We start from the raw sequence: 13,627 nt of genomic DNA, 5'->3' as shown, positions 1-13,627 counted from the left end.
AAATAAAAGTTATCGCTGTAAGAATAAACGGCATACTAAATATTTAAAAATAATTTTTTTGTGCAGAAAAATTTTAAGATCAAGAATGACGCAACTGTAAATAGGGTTGGAAATGGGAGGATTAAATTAAGATAATGAAATTTGCACTCAGAGGGATGAAACTAAAAGCTATCATTGTAAGAATAAACGCCATACCGATGCTTCTGGTGAATTTTGTATGATCTGGTCCAAAATGTCTTAAGGTATTACCTTTTCTGCAATATAGCAATAAATACAAAATAAGGGGCAAAATACGCCTGTTGTTATTCAATGTTTCTTAGCCACTTTGGTGGCACTTAGAACCTTAGTAATTCGCTTAGAAAATTCTTATAACTTACTTAAATGTTGCCCAACACCTTAGGGTAGAAGGGTTATCGATTATATATATATAATTTGACTTAAACTTTCAAATTCTGTCCGCAGAATTGCTATTTTATTTTTTAATCAAAAGTTTTTCGCCTTCAAAAATTGCAATTTTTCGATTTTTCGAAAGTTCCACCGCGTTTATCTCGAAAACAATGCATCCTACAAAAAAACTTGTAAGAACATTTTTTGCTTAGAATTACTCAAGAAATACAAGAAAATGTTTTATTTTGCGAAAAATCGATGTTATGTAATTCCTCAAGTTCTTTGTTTATAACAATCTTATCGACATCCGGATCAACTGTTACCCAAAAAATTCGTGTTCTACGGGTCAAAATACATAGAAAAACTTATGTAAGTCCATCTAAATAAAGGAGCCCGTAGCACCCCCTCTTGGACACAGCACTAATTTGTTTATAAGCCAAAAAATTGTTTATAAATTTAAAACATTGCTGAGGCTGCTTAAATAATCCGATTTCAATTCCGTAAAGTGCGTTAGATAGGTGGAGTGCTTCTTTATATGTAAAAAAATTGACAAATCTTTGTATGTTCTAGTTTTTGTTGTGCAAGATTTTAAAACATTTTAATTTTTTAAAAAAGTTTAGACTGCAAAATTATTATGCAAAATCTATTAAGTCAATTTTAATAAAATTTGGTGGACGGTTTTACCACAACAAAAATTTTATAAGCGAATTAGGAAGGTTCCAAGTGTAACCTAAGTGATGGAAAAACATTGAATTAAATAGGCTTGTTTTGCCCCTTATTTTATATTTATTGCTATTTTGCAGCAAGGGGTGATAAATTAAGACATTTTTACCCAACCGTATCTGATAGAAAATTTAATTATCTTTGTTTTATTCCTATACGGCTTTGCTCCAAAATGAATAGTTTTAAAGTTATAAGCAAAGAAAGTAGAAAAAAACGATAAAAATTTTATTTTTGTTATTAATGTTCCGAACATATTTGAGAAGAAGCATAAGTCAATTATTATTAACGAAGTTATCAACCAACTATATTTGCAAAAATCCGAATGCCACCTCTCACATCCACCTAAAAACAGATCCTTCCTAGTCTAAAAGTTTTTTATAGCCATTAAAAACTCTGTTAAAATATGCAATTACATCCTTCTACTTAAAGTATTGTGAACTATAAGGATACTTTACTCTTGAACGAAATTCATATTTTTTTACATACCTCGTACAAAATTGATAAAATATAAGATATGATAGTTGAATCGCAGGTTTTAAAGCATGCAGAGCCTTTTATAAAGAATAACTTTTTTCGTCAAATTCATAATAAAGGAGTTACATAAATAAAAATGATGGGTATTTGTAATTTGAGAGATATTTAACATTTTTTTTTCAATTAGAAAGATGTGATTACATTAGAACATACCTAGTTTTTAATTGCAAAAAGCTTTTCATAATAACAGTTTTCGATATTGTGAAATATAAATGTACGTTACTAATTTAAATTTTTTGACATATATATATGACAATTTTATACGACAAGGAATTTACACATTACAGTGGAACCCCGAGTAGTCGGCCTCCGATAACCCGGAAGTTCGCCTAACCCGGACAGATTTTCGTCAGACAAAACAAACATGTTTTCACTTTGACTAAGTTTTTTAACAAGAAATAAACAATACTGTATGCAACTGTACGTAATTTAGATGTACTGTGCATATGTATTTCATGTTTTTGCAATTATAATGGAATTTATCTACAAATATACCGTATTTTATTAATTTTTACCATATTTAGTTTTCTACCTGGACTTTAGATTACCCTGATCAGACGCGGTCCCGATTAATTCGACTTATCGAGGTTCCACTGTATTTTCATACTTTGTTTAAAATAGAAAGTTGCAACTATTTCCTATTGGCTGGCGTTCTTAGATATTTTATAATAAATATAAGCACCATTTAGTGTCATTCAATAAAAGGAACAGATTAATGTTAAGTTGGTAGATTGTTTCCATACAATGCATCAACACATCCTATCTCCCTAATTCAAGAAAGGTCTCGAATTAATTATTTTAAGACCAGTCGATAACTCTGAACTGATCCAAACAATCAATAATAGTATCAAAAGCAAATTATCCTGTAGTACTGATGGACTATCTATAAAAATTTTCTCTAATCTCACAGAAAATGTGTTGGAAATTCTCGTCTTACTAATTAATGATTCCTTCGAAAAAGGTACATTTCCAGAGTGCCTGAAGACAGCCATTATTATTCCTCTTCATAAGGGTGGTGAAAAATCTGATGCCTGCAACTATAGACCTATTGCCTTACTACCGCTACTCTTCAAAATTATTGAGACTCATTAAAACGCGACCTATGTCCTTTATCGTTGATAAAACATTTATCACAAAATCAGTTCGGCTTTTTAACTAATAAATGTACCACTGATGCCATATCTTCTGTACTACATGAGGTTTACAAAGCACTAAACAATAATCTTTACACTGCCACTGTGTTCTGTGACTAAGCCAAAGCTTTTGATTGTGTAAATCACGACATTTTGATTAAAAAACTAAATTTCTATGGAATTCGAGGTATTTCTTTGAATTGGTTCCATTTCTACTTGAATAATATGAAACGACTAGTTAGAGCAAATTATACTGACTCTAGTCTTAAAAACATTGTATGTGGAGAACCACAAGGTTCAGTATTGGGCCCTCTTCTGTTCCTTATCTCATATGTCTAAATGACATCACTAATTAATTTAAAAATCAATGGAAAAATTTTTCTTTTTGCTGATGATATCAGTATCACTTGGAGCAATGGTGCTATTGGTGCTATCACTTGGTGCTATTGCACCTCTTCATGAAATTATAACTTCGGATCTACTGACGATAAAGACCTGGTCTGACTCTAATTTACTCTCTTTAAACTTAGATAAAACAGTAGCATTATCCTATAAAGGAGCTCTTTAACCTTTGCCTCTTATTAACAGTCAGATCAGTACCGTTGATTCTGTAAAATTTCTTGATATTTTTTTTTAGATAGCAACCTCAAATGGTCCCTTCATATCGATTCGTTAAGTAAGAAACTCGCCTCAGCTTGCTATGCAATAAGATCTGTCTCAAGGGAATTCAATTTAGCATCTTCTAAAACAACATATTTCTCGTTGTTCGAGTCTCATCTTTGATATGGTCTTCCTTTTTGGGGTTCTAGTACAACTGCTCAATTTGATGTTATTTTTAAATTGTAAAAAGGAGCAATAAGATACCTCTGTGGCCTCAGAAGATCTACACATTGCAGAAATTACTTCAGAGATCACGGAATTTTAACACTTTCATCTTTACATATTCTAGAAACGATTTGTTTAACTCGTAAACACCTTCATGTATTTCCAGCAAGGCTCAATCATCTTTTCTCCACCATTGGTGTGAGTCAAGATTTTGACAAGGTATGATATCAGGGACTACGGTATAAACTAAAAAATAACCTACGTACACCTGAACATGTATAACGTACTATACTCATACGTAAAAGAAAGATATTTCCAGATAAAATATGAAAACGAAATAACCGGTTTACATCTCATAAAGGCCGGCGTTCCTCAAGGTAGCTTTCTTCGGCCGATCGTTTATCTACTATTTACCTTCGAGTTGCATATTGACAATAAATTACATACAGCCACGTTTGTAGACAATACCGCAATAATAGCGGTACATTCAGATCCCGTTGTGGCAGCAGAACAACTCCATGAAAATTTAAATAAACAGACATGTACTAAGAAGGGGAAGATAAAACTTAATAAATATAAATGAAGCCACATAGTGTTCACTAAATGCCATAGCGATTCACTTCAAATATTACTCAACAAAGATCCCCTTTCAGCGGTAGATATTGTACAGTACTTAGACTTACATTTGGACAAAATATCACCTAGAAAACCCAATTATAAAAAAAGACATCTTGATACCACATATAGAAAATATTGTTGGTTACTCGGAAGAAAGTTCCAATTGTTGTTGACAAATAAACTACAAGCGTACAATGCCATACTCAAACCAATTTGGAAGCCAATTTAGACGTACGGAATACTGATGTGGGGCTCTGCTTCAAAATCCAACATAGCAATCATGGATCTGTTTCAAAACAAGGTGTTACAAGCAATAACTGATGCGCCATGGTTTGTAAGCAACAAACACAGACTATAAGAGCTCCAAGTGTCAATTGTGAGTGAATTGATAGTGTCACACAGTGATAAATATTTGCAACGATTAGAGAACCACCCGAATATGTTAGCGTTAAATTTAGTGAGCAATAGTCAAGTCAACAAACGAGACGCATTAAGCAAAAATTATCATTGGTTCGCTCATTGTAATATATTCATGTAGATTAAATATTTACTGAAATATTTCTCTGCGCGCCAAAGATGTAAACAAAAATGTGTTTATGGTTTCTTTTTGACTGATTGCATAGTAAACGCACAAAAAGTTTGTCTAGCTTTCATAGCCATACATCCTCTTGAGTGTTTGCTAGTATTTATTCAACAAGCTAAGTTGTCATAACATATAATAGTATAAGATACGATATAATTATTGGATATGTAATTTAGCATATTAACAATTACGAAAAACAAGGGTTGCCCGATCTAATCTTGTTCTAACTATAATTAATTATTAATTAAAAATTGACATTTTCTTATAAATTAAAAAATAAATTTGGACCCAAGCAGATTTTCAGATTTTTTAGATGATTCTAAACAAAAAAAGTCTTTTGTAATTTTTCTCTATAGTTGATCGTTTTCTAGTTATAGACAATTTAAAACTGAAAAAAGAACGAAAGATGATGATTTTCAAGGCTCAAAAGCATAAGTATAAAATATTATCTTTGAAATTACGAAGTATCTAAATTCAAGTTCAAACCTTATTCTATCAGTTCTTAATAAGTATTTCGGACTAATTTCATTCTGAAACATTGTTTTTTAGTTGTTAATGCTCGTCTCCTCATAAAAAGCTTCATCGTTTCAACAAAAAACTTCAACAATTAAAAAAATATACTTTAGAATGCAACATGGCTAAAATTCTTATCGAGACCTGATAGAAAAAGACTTGAACTTGAATTTATGTACTTGATGATTACAAAAATGATATTTTTTCTTGTGTTTTTAAGACTTGAAAATTGTCACCTTTCGTTTTTTTTTTTCAGTTTTAATTTGTTTATAACTCGAAAACGATCAACTTTAAAGAAAAATTACAAAAACCTTTTTTGTTTAGAATGATCCAAAAAAATCTGAAATAATATATTCTCGGGTCGAATTTTTTTTTAAATTTATAAAAAAATGTCATTTTTTAATTATTAATTAACTATAGCTAGAACAAGATTAGATCGAGCAACCCTTTTCCAATATCCATATCCAATAATTTTTGTCTATTAAACAGATCGGTGCAAATCGACCTTATATCGGATTCTCTACTATAATATAATTTTGTAACATCACTCTAAAAATTTTTGAGCATATTCAATAGAACGATAAAACTTTGTGCTTTGAAACACCCATAATGCCGTACAAAACAAAAAAAAAGTAATAATCAAAGTAGATTAAACAATTATTTCCGTATAAAGAGATTAGATCTATGTATATCCTTTGTCACCCAATATCGCTTCCAAGCTCGATTTAGATAAAACAAAGTCGGAGTAAAGGGTCCAGGTGTCCTCCGTACTTGAATAAAACCACGACCCCAACGGCCCTTCATGAATAAAAAACCATTGACGGGCAGCCAACGGTCGACCGGTAAATCCGGGTCTAATTGGCGAATAAAAGCGTCATTTGCCAGGAAAAAAATTCGTCCGGCAATCAGCTCATTGCGCTCAAACTGATATTGGAATAGCTATTTGTATAACAAGGGAGGAAAGTGTAACTTTTCCTCCCGAGAATGAAGTTTACTGCCCGACGCGTAGCGGAGGGCAGTAATCATTCAAGGGAGGAAAAGGCACTTTACTCCCATGTTATACATATGGGTTTTCCACCTTCCTCAAATAACAAGTAATTTTTTCATTTTTACTTAATTTATTTATGTAACTAACCAACAAAATTTATTAGAACTAAAACAACAAGTAGGTACAATATAACTGTCAACTGTCAAATATAAGTCAAATTATTAATGTAAACATTGTTAAATCAAAATAACAATTTACTGTTTTTTACCGTTCTGCAAAATACAGGATGTTTTATAAATAAACGTTAAAATGTATAGATACTTCGTAATAGAAAATAGATATTATACAGGGCGTCAATAAGTTATATTTCATGAATGAAATACCATGACGTCACTTTTACTTTTCCTCCCTAGGGAGGAAAAATATTTTCCTCCCTAGGGAGGAAAAGTACAACTTTGCTCCCTACAATCAGGTCCGGAAAAGTATACTTTCGGTAGAGGTAGGTGGAAAAAGTTTTTCTCGGGTTTACACAAAGATCGTCGTATATATTCAAAACAATAGGTAATTGGGGGGTCGTAAAGCATTAGTTGTTTGACGAGGAAAATGCATGAATTGCACGGAATCGTTTTAACAGGGATGTAGTTTATCGGATTATCGTATCATTAAATTAAATATGGATCTGAAAACAGGATCATATATGATATTTTTATAAACTGTAAGAGTTTTTAGATTAAAATTTAAAAGGGAAAGTAGATTGTCTCCTCTCATTGGATTGCGTCCATGTTCTTAAGCGGGGATCTGTATGTTCCTCTTAGAAAAGGTTATCATCTGACATCGACATTTGACACATTTGTGTCATAAATTTTTTAATATTTAGAACATTAATAATGTAATTTCCTAATCATTTGACCTAATTATGTGGCTAGTTACAATTACTAGATGTATCGTCGTTTTTCACTAATGATGGTCCGATAGGAATAAAAACGTTCCGAATCTATAAATGCGTTTGAACATTAAAAAAAAAATAGTAAAATTTTATACCATTTTACATTAGCAGTGATCAATTCATAGTAGCTTTTAGATTCTTCTAACGATATTATCTACGCCGTATCTACAAATTTGAAGGTTTAATTAGTTGTTGAATTTAATTTCTCTCTAATCTGTTTCTAAAATTGACTTGGTATATTAAATTAATATAAAGTATGAAAACTGTTATATAAAGTATGAAAACAAACATATCTGTTACACCCCGTATGTATAGTCGGTTATACAGTGCCCTGGAATAAGTGTTACCCCTTATTAACTTATTTATTTTTAGCACATAAACAAAACGCTCGGACAGGTCGATTTTTAAAATAATCATTCTATATTATAGCATCAATGTTTCAAACTTTACGCGATCCCTCTTCAGGTGACAGGCACAACTTTGATTTTTTTAAATAGGAAAGTACATCATGTGACACCTCATTTAAAAGTTTTTGAAATACTGATTACAAAAATATATAAGAGTTTAATCCTTTTTGAAAGCGTAGGCTAAGAAAACTAATAAGTATTTTTGAAAAATTTAAACGCAGAATTAAATATTACAGTATTCTAGAGGGTCGAAAGTCCCTGAAAACTACTATAATGATTATTTTAATAAGACACATGGGTGAAAAAAAAAAAGAAAGTTTAGTCTGATTTTTAGTTTAAAATAAATCATTCTAAAGAAACTTTTTGTTTGTTCTAAGGGACTTTCAGCCATCGGTAGTAATGTAATATTTCATTCTGCGTTTAAATTTTTCAAAAATGCTTATTAGTTTTCTCAGAATTCGAAAAAAATAAAAGGGTTTAAAAATAATTCGAACAAAATTTTGCTCCTACGCTCTTAACCCGCCAGTGGTCGCTATATGAGATTTTCTCTCACGGTTTCAGAAAATTGCGCACAACTTTTTTTCTGGGAAATTATACGCGCTGTAGTTCCTTCTAGTCTCCTAACTATCCTCCCTCGACAATCTAATAAACTCGTCCGCTCAGATAGTGACTCAGTTTACTTAGTATCGCCATATTGTTGAGTTAGTGCCCTTCATGTGAGAGATTCTCTCATCAAGCGACCACCGGCGTCACCAACTGGGTATAAAAATTAATTTTGTTTTTCCCCTAAAATAATATCCTTTTATGATGTAATAAAAGGCGCCGTGGATGTGGTCGATGATATGAAACTCCTATATTCTTTTTCACGGGTTAGTTTTAGATAGTCACTTACCATATATTTTCAATATTAAATATTGGCGGCATCAATAGTCATATTTTTAAATATTTTTTAAAGCAAATGGCTTTATGGTTGATGAAACCTCATCTTTTTTGTTAAATTTTCGAAAGGATGGCAAAAGTTGGATATGTGAGAAAAAATCTCACGCGCGAAAACTCGTGTAACAACCTACCTAGCGACCAATTCAGGGTTAATAGTAATGTAACGTAATGTTTATTTTTTCCAAGGTTTCATACATACAGTGTGGCAAAGCCAAATGGAATAAATGCATCCACTTAGGCGTGATGACGTAATCGATGATTTTTTTTAAATGTGAATAGAGGTCGTATGCAAGCTCATTTGAATGGTAACTCAATTTTCTATTTAGTAATATAAACTTTAACATAATTATTTATACAGGTTGTTCAATTTTTTTTTTTAATTAAACTAATTTATATAAAAAGAAAAATGTATTTAATTTATTTAATTCAAAATACATTTTAATGCTGCTAGAAAACATAATAAAATTATTACTTGATAAATAAACATTGCTTTTCGCTTAAATTCAGTGTTCAAGCTGCCACCCACCTGCCTCCTGGCAGTTTGAACATTTAATTGCGAAAAGCAATGTTTGTGTGTGAAATAAACATTTCTTTTTCTGATTTGTTAGAGCAGTAAAGTGTATTTGGATTTAAATAAATTACACACACTCTTCATTTTGTGTAAATTAATTTAATTAGAAAAACATTTTTTGGGCACCCTGTATAAATAAATATGTTAATGTTTATGTTACTGAATATATAATTGAATAGCCTTTCAAACGAGCTAGCACGCTACCCCTATTCTCATTTACCCGGCATTGGTCGCCATATGAGATTTTCTCTCACGGTTTCAGAATATTGCACACAACCTTTTTTCCTGGTAAATTACACATTTAGTAGTAGTCTCCTAATTATCCTTCCTCTACAGTCGAATAGATGGTGGTCTGATGGTGGTCCAGTTGACTTAGTATGGCCCGATTGTTCAAGTCAGTGCGCTTCACGTGAGATATTCTGTCATCGCGCGACTACCGTTTATAATATTATTTAGCATTATTTTATAACATGATCCTATATTGTAGCATTACTTTATTTTGTATTTGCAAAATGAATTTTGCAAAGATAATTTTAGAACGTGCCCTGTTGCAGGACAATAAAATAAAGGTACTAGTACAAATTTGAAATTTACATTATATTGAAATATTAAAATTAATATTATTTCTACATTTTTAGATTAAAATGTACAAGCGCACCAACAGTCACATTGTGTAAAGCTAGTAATAATTGTATTAAGTATAAAATCTATTTTAAAAATTTTATCTCGTAAAAAAAGGCAAAAGTTGGATATGTGAGACAAAATCTCACTTGCGACCACTGACGTAACAGCCAACCTAGCGACCAATGCCGGGTTAAGTAGATTAAAGTGTTATATATTTTTGTAATCAGTGTTTAAAAAGCTTTTAAATGAGGTGTCACATGATGTATTTTCCCATTTAAAAAAATAAAAGGTGTGCCTGTCACCTGATGATGGATCGCGTAAAGTTCGAGACATTGATGCTATCTTCTTCTTTAAGTGCCATCTCCGCGGCGGAGGTCGGCAATCATCATAGCTATTCGTATTTTAGAGAAGGCTGCTCTGAAAATTTCATATGATGTACATCCGTACCACTCTCTCAGGTTGGCAGTCACGATGTTCCGCGTCTCCCTATGCTTCTCTTTCCTTGAATCTTTCCCTGCATAATCAATTGGAGCAAGTTGTATCTCTCTCCACGTGTAATATATTATGTCCGAGATATTCCAATTTTCTTGTATATACTATAATTATTTTAAAAAATCGACCTGTCCGAGCGTTTTGCTTATACACTAAAAATAAATAAGTTAATAAGGGGGGGTAACACTTATTCCAGCGCACTGTATATGTATATAGTCGGTATAATTTAACCAAAATTGGCAAAATTACATACTAAAATCGCTAGCCAGTTGTATCTGAGTTTAGTGAACGGACTATAGCAATAACATTTTGGTTATGTAGGTATATTAGTGAGACCAGTGATTTAAAATTTTATATTTTCGATGTGTCCATATGTAAAATTTCTAGGATATATGGATAATATGCATATTTTTAAATGGGAATACCCGTATATTTTACAATCTCTTGTTAGAGCTTTTTATTGCCAATGCAGGAAATAATCTGTCTTCTTCTTCTTCTTTTTGTATAGACATGGCTCTGCACTTTTAGTACAAACACGTCTACAGGAAAATTGTTCCAGTTTGAATTTACAATCGAAATGTCATATTTTAACGTCAAAAATATATATTTTTACAAAAATATATTCAAAAGAAAAGCAAGAAAAAAAAACACGAAAGAAAGCAATTTTGTTTTCTTCACCATAACTTTTTTCCACAGGGATACAGGTATAGAAATTGTTTTAGCAAAAATGACTTCCATCCTTGCTCTTTAAAATGAAGTTCGGTAAAATTCTCTAAGATTCATAGTTTCCGAAATATGATTTTTCAAAGTTCGCCGCTTGCAGCATTTTTGGCAATTTTCCTCATTATTTCGCAAACGTTGTTCTGTAACTTTTTCTTACGCATTTCTAGGTATATGCAATGGTACATTTAGTAGAAAGAGAAGTCAATTGCCTTTAAAATGGTCTACTGCTACTGTATAAGATTATACGGCTCTTTTTAAGCAAGTTATGCTTTTTCAAGGTTTCAGACTTTTAATATTTTTTAATATTTTTAATGATTATTTTTTGAATTTCTCATTATGACATGTTTTCTTGTACATTTAGGTGTATTCATTGTGAAATAAAAAAGCTTATTTTCTTTACTTTAAAATGGTGTATTGCAAAAAATTCTAGGACAATTTTTAAACAAGATATCCGTAGGATATCCAAGAGTATCCGTTATTTGAGAAAATTTAAAAATTTTTTTATTTTTTGCAATTAGAAAAATATGGTTGCATATTATAACATAATTTTTAATTCTAAATAACTTTTTTTAATAACACTTTTCGATATTATGAAATATAGGTACACGGTTATTCACTATATTTTGACCCCCGTGTAAACTGCTTTATTTACAGAATTAGAAAAAATGTAATATACAAAAGTTATTCGATTTTTAAATTATGATTTTTTGACATATATATCGTACTAGTGACGTCATCCATTTGGGCGTGATGACGTAATCGACTATTTTTTTAAAATGGAATAGGGGTCGAGTGCTAGCTCATTTGAAAGTTTATTCAATTCCCCATTCAGTCGTATAAACATTAACATGATTAATTATAGAGGGTGTTAAAAAAAACTTTTCTTTAATTAAATTAATTAACACAAAAAGAAGAATGTATGTAATTTAGTTAATTCAAAATACATTCTATTGCTGTCAGAAAACAGAAATCAATGTTTATTGAACAAATAAACATTACTTTTCACTTAAATTCAATGTTCAAGCTGCCACCTATCTGCCACTTGGCAGTTTGAACATTGAATTTAAGCAAAAATGTTTATTTGTGCAATAAACTTTAATTTCTGTTTTCTAACAGCCTTAAAACGTATTTTAAATTAGATAAATTACATAAATTCTTCATTTTGTGTCAATTAATTTAAGTTAAAAAAAATTTTTTTTGGACACCCTGTATAAATATTTATCTTAATGTTTCTATTACTGAATAGAAAATTGAATTACCTTTCAAATGAGCTAGCACACGACCCCTATTCTCATTTAAAAAAATAGTCGATTACGTCATCACGCCCGGATGGATGACGTCACTAGTATGTTGTATATGTTAAAAATCATATTTTAAAAATCAAATAACTTTTGTATTTGACATTTTTTTCTAATTCTGTAAATAAAGCAGTTTACAGGGGGGGTCAAAATATAGTGAATAACCCTGTATGACATACATTACCCTTGAGCGAAATTCATATTTGTTAACATACCTCGTACACTATTGATAAAATTTTATATCTGATGATTTCATCTTAGGTATTAGACTATGCAGAGCATTTTCTAAGAATAATTTTTTTTCATAAGTTAATAATAAAACAGTTTTCCATATGGTTCCAACTTAGTGGGACCTATTTCATGTGTATATTGAAAAAGCATATCTTGTTTAAAAATAGTCCCAGAATTTTTGACAATACACTATTTTAAAGTAAAGAAAATAAGCTTTCTTTTTTCTAAGACAATATATTTATATACCTAAATATACAATAAAAACAGTTATAATGAGAAATTTCAAAATAATCGTAAAATATATCAAAAACCATTAAAAGTATAAAATTTTGAACAACTATATTTTGCATAAAAATAGTCAAGGAGCCTTTTACGATAGTACGTTTTAAAGGTAATTGATTTTTTTTCGTATTAAATGTAACATTGCATACCTAACACTACGTAGAAAAAAGTTACAGAACAATGTTTGAGAAATAACAAGGAAAATGGGCCAAAATCGCAGTGAGTAGCGAACTTTCAAAAATCATATTTTGGAAAATATAAACCATAGAGACTAAACGTCATTTTAAAGAGTAAGGACGAAAGTTTGTTTTCTCTAAAGCAATGCCTATACCTACTTTGTCTCTGTGGAAAAAAGTTATGGGCCAAAAAGAAAAATTGCTACCTTTTGTGTTTTTTCTTGCTTTTCTTTTGAATATATTTTTGTAAAAAAAAATATTTTTCACTTTAAAATGTGATGTTTGGATAGTAAATTTAACCTGGAACAATTTTCCTGTAGATGTGTTTGTACCAAAATTGCATAGAACTCACCCTAATTCGCCCTGTGCCTAGGGACTAATTCATCCCTTTCTCAAAAACGCACCCCTTTAAATGGTAGCACTTCACGGGTTTTTTATATTTAGAGATCCATTGACTATATGAAACAATAAAACCCCGTTAACATTGTAGTTCCTTTCTAAAATACATAATAAATATCCTTTATGCGTTGTAGATTTTTATTCCATTTCATTCTAAATTTATTTTATTCCATTTATTTAAAATAGTTTTAACATGTAAATTTACAAGCGCTTGCTTTGCAAGCGCCTAAGGGTA

Source organism: Diabrotica virgifera, chromosome 1 (genome assembly GCF_917563875.1).
Source record: "Diabrotica virgifera virgifera chromosome 1, PGI_DIABVI_V3a".
NCBI lineage: Eukaryota > Metazoa > Arthropoda > Insecta > Coleoptera > Chrysomelidae > Diabrotica > Diabrotica virgifera.
This window is presented reverse-complemented; position numbering follows the sequence as displayed.